This window comes from Papaver somniferum, unplaced genomic scaffold (assembly GCF_003573695.1).
Source record: "Papaver somniferum cultivar HN1 unplaced genomic scaffold, ASM357369v1 unplaced-scaffold_150, whole genome shotgun sequence".
Taxonomy (NCBI): Eukaryota; Viridiplantae; Streptophyta; class Magnoliopsida; order Ranunculales; family Papaveraceae; genus Papaver; species Papaver somniferum.
The window spans coordinates 4,710,646-4,720,197 of record NW_020624377.1 but is presented as its reverse complement, the minus strand read 5'-3'; the positions used below and the strand labels follow the sequence as shown (position 1 = coordinate 4,720,197).

At 38.7% G+C, this 9,552-nt stretch overlaps 1 pseudogene; it reads left to right on the top strand.

Moving 5' to 3' along the window:
• Positions 1-271: 271 nt before the first annotated feature.
• Positions 272-8,357, top strand: LOC113336053 (annotated as a pseudogene).
• Positions 8,358-9,552: the final 1,195 nt, after the last annotated feature.

Here is a 9,552-nt window from a genome sequence, read left to right as displayed (position 1 = left end):
ATATTAACTCAAATTCAGCTGGCACAGATTTTGGAAGATGTACTATAAAACAGTTGAGGATTTTAACTCTTGGATAGTGAGTGTAGTACTATATGTGAGTAGGGCATAACAATAAAGACCAGTTGCTTCCTGCAGCTGTCAAAAATAACGCATACACAGTTATGGTTGAAACTTGAAACTTGAAAGCTATACACTCCTATAAGAATGTGGGGAAGAATGTGTTAAGATAGCAACAATTATTCTTCCCTTGATCACCACAGTCACACACAAAATGGAGAAGAAGATCCATGTGGTTTGCATCCCCTTCCCACTTCAGAATCACATAACTTCCATGATGAAGCTAGCGTTTCATTTCAGAGGTGTTCATATAACCTTTGTCAACACAGAATTCAATCATCAACGTTTATTAAATACAAGGGGACAAGATTCACTTAAAGGCTTACCGGATTTTCGTTTCGAAACAATCCCTGACGGTCTACCACCACCAACCAATCCAAATGCTACCCAAGATGTCTTATCTCTCTCCGTCTCCACACAAACGAACTGCTTAGAACCTTTTCGAAATCTTATCAAAAAACTCAACAACTCTGCAGATTCAAACGTCCCTCCTGTGAGTTGTATAATATCTGATGGTTCTCTGAGCTTCACTCTACAAGCAGCTAAAGAGTTTGGAATTCCAGATATGACATACTGGCCATTTAGCTTTTGTGCCTTGATTTGTCTTCTTCACTTTCCGCATCTTGTCCAATGAGTTCTTGTTCCACTAAAAGGTACGCAGAACTAAGATGTAGAGGATCTATGTGCACTTGTACTTCGTTAAATATAAATGTGTTTTGACCTTTTTAATGGTTTTTTGTTGCAGATGAGATTTATCTAACCAACGGTTACATGGGTGTGACTACTGAAAATGCACTAGCACAAACAAATTTGATTTAATGGTTAAAATGAAATCAATGAAAAGATAAGTGAAATATAAGAAGAATGGGGTGAGCGATATTGAATGTTGACACCAGATTTAAAGTGGTTCGGCATACTCAGGCCTACGTCCACGGGTTAGTGATTTTATTATGTATATAAAGAGCCTCCATTAATGAGGAGCTCTGCAAGTGAAGAGGTAAGTAAAGAGGTCCAATCGATGAGAAGAGAGGAATCCCTTTCTCTGACCTAATCTCTTCCTTTATAAAGGAAAGAGATACAAAGCTATTTACTAAAATATCCCTAACTTAATAATTAAGCTAACATAAGAAAGATGTAGTGTATGTTGATGTGAAATTGTATGTTGCTGATGCCTTAATCAATTGCCGCGTGTTGATGCTTATATTTTGTATCTACAATTTTCCCCTTTTCATAAGGTTTGTTCGAAGAACAATCCTTAAGAAAACGTCTTCATGTCTTGCTTGTACCTTGCTTTGACAGTTGATGTTGATATGCTTTATGCTGCGCCTTGGCTAGGTCTGATGCGACTACCATTTCGTTGGTGCCTCTTGGCATGGTGTGAAGTGTCTTGCTCCTGGTTATTGTGTTGCCCCGGTGGTTGCTTTTTCCCTGCCTTGTCATGACGAGAGATTTTAGCTTCTTATGGAGATGGCTGCACATTGGTGCTATGTGTCTTGCTGGGAGCGTGGTGGACTTCGTTGCAACAGATTATAGGCAAGCGACTGTGGCGTGTGCATTCTGGAGCTGATAGAGGGATCTTCCTTCTATTCTGTAGCTTGGAGTTATCTGCCTGTTGAGTCGTGCGTAATGGTCGACGGTTGAGTTCTTCGGAATTGTGTTGTACAGAACACTTGGTTACGTTTTTCTGAAATGAAAAAATAGCACTGCTCAGAGACTCAAACATGTATTAAATAAATTTTAACTTGACCTGTAGGTGGCTTGAGTTTTTCTTTGATTGATGGAGCTGTCTTTTGGTCTCGAGTTGATCCTTCCCCAGTAGTAGATTCACGCTATGCTGCTCTAGTTGCATTTCTTCCTTCTTGCATAGGTCTTATGGTTGTCCTGCTGCTGTTGATGGTGTAGGAATTGAAGTGAAGAATGTAAAACTACGCCGGAGTATATGTACTTTCCCCCATTATTTGCGAGATTCCAAGGCATCTTTGATCAACTTCAAAAATGCTAGTATAGCTCAATGATTGAATCTGCGAGGTTCATGTCCAATGCTATTGGAATCTGCTGTTGAGGGTAAGCTGGATGTACCATTCTTGGCTTACATACCTGCAAAACCAAAGAAAATTAAAACTAAACCGTTAACATTTGCTGTATGCGTACACATGTAAGTTGGGTTAAGTTAGACTGCATCATTCTGTTACAATTGTACAAGCAGAAAGTGTGGATCTCTTTGTTGCGTTGTGGCCTAGGCAACTGGTTGTTTCTTCGACTATGGTGATTGGAGTTGTAGCGTGAGATGATTTCAGCTCTGCTTTGCATGTACTAGCAGCTTGCCTGGACTGGATCCAGTGGCGCCGGCATCTTTTGTTGCTCCTGCTTATAACACATTAGTCCTTATGGAAACACAATTAATAATAATAAGCATTGATTCCTGAATAAGTATAAAAGATTCCTGTAATAGAAGACTTTATGAGTGTATAGGTAATGAGATAATTATCGTTGAGAAACATATATGATGTATGTGGAGTGATTATAGAAGTACACGAAGTAACAATGGTCACTAACGAATAGAAGTATGATAAAAATAAGACTCCGCAGTAAGTACTCTTCGACAAGAAGCATGAAGTATAAGAAGTACTTGAAGTACTTGGAGTACTCTTCTCATATAAGAAGTATAGGAAGTACTAGAAGCAAGAAGTATAAATTGCTGAAGAAGTATACTTCTCGTAAGAAGTATAAAGTGCCGAAATAAGAATTATCAATCCTTGGAGTAGTCTGAGGCACTACCAATAATGAGCATGAAGTATTCTTAAATAAGAAGTATGAATTATACCCAATATGGAGTACACGAAGTATAACCAATTAGAAGTATGAAGTATAAGAGAGAAATACCACTCTTTAGCGTTTATAAGGAGTAATAAGAAGTATTGCCTCTTGTTGAATGGCTTGGCTCTCTATAGAAGAATTTCGGTAAAGAATATGATACACCGAAGTATTAATACCTTCCCTTATTATTTACCGAAGTTCTGAAACATCCCTGCAAACAAAGAGCTCAAATGTGTCTTAACAGTTATGTCCAGCACTCAACAGTAGCAGCATATGTACATGGCAGCTTTATGTCTTGTCTGTTACGGATCAAACCATCGATTGGTGCTGAAGTCCATATTTTGTAAGTGTGGGATGAGTGTTTGATCTCGTAAACTTAAACTCACAAGGGGTTTTTACCTTGCGTTACGTGTGGACCTGTCACCCCGCTGGCTAAACCCTGGCCAGGGGATTACCAAGCGGTGGGGATCCGAAACTCTTGGTAACGTGGCGTATGCAATATAAACAAACACCCGTTCCGCCGAGCTGCCAAAGGCGTGTCATGTTGGGTATCTCTTTCTTCTGGAAGCCTTCCCCCCGGTCATACACTCATAGTCACTTACGGGGAAGTCCTGAGAGATTGCACGTAAGTGCTTTCCCCAGTATGATGTAACAATAAAAATTGTCAAGAGAGCACAGATAGTTGAGAAGAAACCTGCTATTGACTCAACTCATTCTTGAACCTGCGCTTTCAAGAAAAACACAATAGGAGATTCGAAAATAAAGATTAATAAGAGAGTAATAATGAATAGGTAACAATACAGGTTATCGAGAGAGTACAACAGTTGAGAAACAACCTTCCATTAACGCATTTTTTCACCTGTGTTTTCAAGAAAAGGGACAATAAAAATGCAATGTTGAGGATTAAAGAGAGTGGTAAACACGTAAATGGTATCAAGTGTTAATAATTCGCAGAAAGGATTAGAAGGTAAGCAAGATGATCAATAAGAAAATTCAGTTGAGGAACATTCACACAAAATATCAACAAAGGATTAGAAAACATTTCACAAAAGATTAGAAGACAGGATGGTTAATAGGCAAATGTAGTTGAGAAACAACCTGTCTGAAGTTTGCATATCCCCCCTGCACCGTCAAGAAGAAGAGCAACAACAAATGCCATTTTATCATACTATAAAGGTTAGCCAGAGAATCAAACACTTATCTTTTTTCTCTATGGTATTTTTTTTTTGTGGCATTGCGGGATGCACCATGGGATTTTTGTCCCCTACCTAATTAAGCTCTTATATTGTTCAATGTATGTTTGCCCCCCTTTTGCTTTTGGAAGCTGGGTGTCTGACGCTTTCGAGAGGAAAAGAATCCGTGCCCCACCGTAAGACGAGGAGATAGACCTGGGTCCTTACTTGTCACAACTGCGAACTATCTATGAAAATCTTAAAAAGCATATTTCAGATGGGTGAAAACTGAATGATTTCTTCAAAAAAAATAAAAAAATGATCATTAAGTGGTGGTGATATATTAAAAGACGAGGAACTGAGGTAAAAAATTCTTTAAATTAGATCCACTAGTTGTCCTAGCGTCATGCTTTGGTGCGCATGGTTTCTCTTTGCTTTGCGAACTGGCTGACAGTTCCCTTCAAAATATCTGCTGATAGCTGGCCCTTGCCCCTGCTAATAGCTCACCTTTTGCCCCTACCCTGTCAGGAAGAAGAGCCATCAAAAGTGCCATATAATAAATTTAAAGACTAACGATATAACTAAACACTTATCTTTTCTCTCTATGGTCTTCTTTATTTGTGACGTTGAGGCCTGCACCATGTGGCATTAGGAACTGAAAGGTGGAACTCAATAGTCAAGCGCCGACAATAGTAGTAAGGGTAGTGGTATAGTAATAATATAACAATCAAATGCACTGTTAGTAATGATAAGAGTAGCATATAAGCCAAAGTCCTCCCAGCTGAGAGTGTAGCAATATAAGACTGTGTGTTGGGTTATGCTCATTCTTGTTCGCGCCAAAAGTGTTGCTGCTCCTTCCTTAGTTATGATGCCCTGTCACTTTTAGGTGAAATATTTTATAATCCTAAATTGATCAGTAACACTGCTGCAAAATACAATTTTGTATCAGTATAAAGTGAACCGACAAGGAAGTCAAGCAACTAGGACACTTAGAAATTAAACCAAACCTTGATCCAACCACGCGTTACTGAATTCCTTTGTTATATCAAACAATTTAATGTTAGTGCAAATGGTTTATTGTATAAAAGTAAGAACTATCATCAGTTGAGAAATAATTTGCTAATATTCAATTTCTTCCCCTGCACTTTCATGAAACAAAACAGTGTAATATATTAGATATTAATGAGTGAGGAAAACACTTGTGAAGTACAGTGCGAAATTTCATTTAGCAAACTCTTGTCTTAGACTTTCCAGAATGTTGTACGAGTAGTGATCATCCATTGATTCTGAGATGAGCCTACAAATCAATAATCCAACTAGAACACGAGTTGGATAGTTAGTCCCCTTGGTAAAAGATTAAAAACCAAAATAGGCATGTTAATAAGTGAAACCAGAATTAAAACTTAAAGAAATAGGTAAAGCTTATCATTTCCACAATCAACTACTATCTCATGGGTGATGCAGCTTCTTTTCTTTAGCCGCAGTGACAACGCAGAGCTTCTCTTGAGGCTTTACTGAATTCAATGCCCCACCAAACAAGATTCACATAACAACTATCCGTTGATTTAAGAGCCTAAATTTAAGTCGTAAAACTAGAATAAGATCAAGATGATTAGTTAATTTAGATATAAAAAACGGAAACCAATTTGTTGATGGTATTTGAACATGAATTAGAACTAAGCAGAGGATGTGAAACTTAAAACCATACTAGTGGCTCGGCTAAGCATTTTACCAAACATGTTAAGCATACAAGTTCAGGTGTGACTAAACAATTTGTTATTTAGGCCACACAAAATGAAAATCATACCTGCAGCCTTTGGGTACGCAAGAAAATGTATAGGAAGAGTGGATCATTTCACACATGAGCGGATAATCCATATAGATTAGAGACATGGATTGAACAAACCATGTTAAATTATATCAAATGAAACGGAAAAGGAAATGAAACTTATCTGTTGCGAGGAGGTTGTGATTACGCTGGGTGATATCCTACGGAGTTGGAGCTGCGGAATTGAATCCGGGGAGTTCAACCTGAGATGCAGAATTTAACCACGGAGTTGAGCTTCGGAATTGAATCTGCGGAATTGGGCTTCGGAATTGAGTCTGCGGATTGAAGCTTCCGAATTGAGTCTTCGGATTGAGGCTTCGGAATGGGAGTTTGGCAACGGGCTTGAAGCTTCGGAGTTGAATTGAGATGCGGAGCGGGATTTGATCATCGGAATTTGAGCTTCAGAGCGGGAGTTGATCATCGGTCTTTGAGCTTCGGATTAGGAGTTGGGCATCGGAAACTGAGCAGCGGAACTGAAGCTTCGGGGAGGGACTTGAACAACGGAATTGAGGCTTCGGAGATTTAGCTGCGGGAATGGAGCTTGCATCTGCGTATCTGTACCTGCGGTTTCACAGGTGTCAGAAAATTAGTTAAATATTAATGACGCAACTTATGTAACTTCATATTCTTCGGCTGCGACTTCCATGGTCCAAATTTCTCTGCGTTGCCGGTGCTGCGTGCTTGGAGTAGCTGATGTCTTCTCCGTCGGGTTTCCATCTGAGCATCGTGATTCTCTGTACGCCGGGTTTCCAACTGCGTGCCCTTCTACTTTCTTGTACCGGCGAGGAATCAAAGCAGTTAGTAGTATCTATCGGTAAATAAAATGAAAAGATATGACATTTTTTAATGAGAGAAAAAATATTGGGTGGTGTTGATATCTGATTTTTTTTTATCCAAGTAAATTCTTCACAGAAGTATGAGAAAAATAAATAGATTCGTCACTGGATAGACTTGATTTGAATAAAATACAGGAGAAATAAATTCTTTAACATCTCTCCCAGTTTCCTAGCGCCAAATTGTGACTACTGAAAATGCAGTAGCACAAACAAATTTGATTTAATGGTTAAAATGAAATCAATGAAATGATAAGTGAAATATAAGAAGAATGGGGTGAGCTATATTGAATGTTGACACCATATTTAAAGTGGTTCGGCATACTCAGGCCTACGTCCACGGGTTAGTGATTTTATTATGTATATGAAGAGCCTCCATTAATGAGGAGCTCTGCAAGTGAAGAGGTAAGTAAAGAGGTCCAATCGATGAGAAGAGAGGAATCCCTTTCTCTGACCTAATCCCTTCCTTTATAAAGGAAAGAGATACAAAGCTATTTACTAAAATATCCCTAGCTTAATAATTAAGCTAACATAAGAAAGATGTAGTGTATGTTGATGTGAAATTGTATGTTTGCTGATGCCTTAATCAATTGCCACGTGTTGATGCTTATATTTTGTATCTACAATGGGGGAGACACTAATTGACTGGATACCCGGTGTAAAAGATATCAGATTCAGAGATTTACCAAGCTTCGTCCGAACGGCCGATCCCAACGACCCTATGATGGATTTTTCGATACGAGAAACTAAAAGAACTTATGATGCTACAACGTTGATTTTCAATAATTTTGATGCCCTGGAGATGGAGGTTTTGGATGCAGTCAAGTCTGAGTTTTCACTGCCTCCAATTTACACAGTTGGTCCTCTTCATTCACTCCTCAATCAAATTCCTCTAAGTGAGTCGCAATCTCTTGGATCAAATATGTGGGTAGAGGATACCAAATGTCTAGAATGGCTTGATTCCAAAGAACCTAACTCAGTCGTTTATGTAAATTTCGGCAGCGTCACTGTTATGAGTACTCAACAACTCATCGAATTTGCATAGGGACTAGCAAACAGTAAGCATAACTTCTTATGGATCATAAGACCTGATCTGGTATCGGTGATTCGGCTACTTTGCCACCTGAATTTGCAGAAGAGATTAAAGAAAGAGGACTAATAGAAAATTGGTGCCCACAAGAAGATGTACTAAATTATGCATCAATAGCTGGTTTCTTGACACACTGCGGTTGGAATTCAATCCTTGAAAGCTTGTGTTGTGGAGTTCCTATGATTTTTTGGCCGTTTTTCGCAGACCAACAACCAAATTGCAGGTACTTATGTAAGCACTGGGGAGTCGTTATGGAGATCGATAACAATGTGAAGCGAGATGAAGTTGAAAGCTTAGTGAGGGAGTTAATGGAAGGAGAGAGAGGTAAAAACATGAAGAAAAAAGCTATGGAGTGGAAGAGGAAAGCAGATTGTAGGATCAAAATATCGCACAAGACATTTGTTAGTGTGCAATATGCAATCATCTTAGCATGCGAGAATCGTGGCACACGTGCGAGAGAAGTTAGCACAGGAATAAGGCAGAAGTTAGCACAAGAATAAGATAAGATGAGTTGTACTCCACTACATGTGAGCTGTCATCCACTATGTAAATATTTATATAAAGAGAAAGGCAGGAGAGAGAAAGGGAAGCTAGACACTTTGGCGAGGACACATTGGTAGAGAGAAAATAGAATTTGTATTTTATTATTATCTTCTTCTTCCTTAAAGAACCTAGAGCTCCAAATACTCATTAATGGAGTCTCAATGTAATCTAAATGTAATTACAAATAATCATAATGAAGAACCATGGATGTAGATCACAATGATCGAACCATGTAAAAATCCTTGTGTCTCTCTTTATAATTTTAGCACTTTAATGCTTATTTTGATTATTAAATAGATTTAGATCTAGAAATAGTTAATGGGGTGTGTTGTAGGATTTCCTACAACTACATTTTGGCGCTAGAAACATTACCTGCTTGTTGGATTGAAGAAGATTAAAAGAAATTATCAATTGCTAGAGTTGAACTCATTAGATCTACAAAGTTTCAAGAGGAAATATGGAAGAAATTCATCTTCAGAAGACAAATGATCTTGAAGTTTGCGGAAATCCAATGACAACAGGAAAGAAAGGCAAATGTGGAAGAAGTGAAGGAAGTCAAAGATAAGGTTAAGAGGCGGTGGCTGTGATTTTTGTCGCAAACAGAAAATCACACAGATGGTTCAAGGTTGAGCGAAGAAACAATAGGTCACGAGTTCGAATTCGCACAATTACATATTTTTCATTTTCTTCTCATCTCGTTGGTTCGCATGGAAGTATACAAGTCAGGAGTCACGGGTTCGAATCCTCCCTTACACATATTTTTGATATACTTTTGAACAGTTATGAGTGAATATAATATAAACCTGTGCGGTCGTTTAATTATTACACACATGCGAAGCGGTACAATTGGTCAAGAGCACAGAATGTGCGTTCGTGGTCGCAAGTTCGAATTCGCCTGCGAGCATAGTTTTCTTCTTTTTACAAAGGGCGGAAATATGAATAATTCCTCAGCGCTGTTTCATTCCTTCGCAAACAGGAGGCAGAAAAGTTGGTTGTGTGCGAGCTAATGAGTTCATGGTCGCGCGTTCAAATCCTCACCGTTAGTTTCGCACAGAAGAAGACGCAAAGATGGTTCAGTGACAGGAGTAAGAGTTTGATGTCGCAAGATCGATCCTCATCACGACATTCATATTCTTTTTCACACATTTTCTA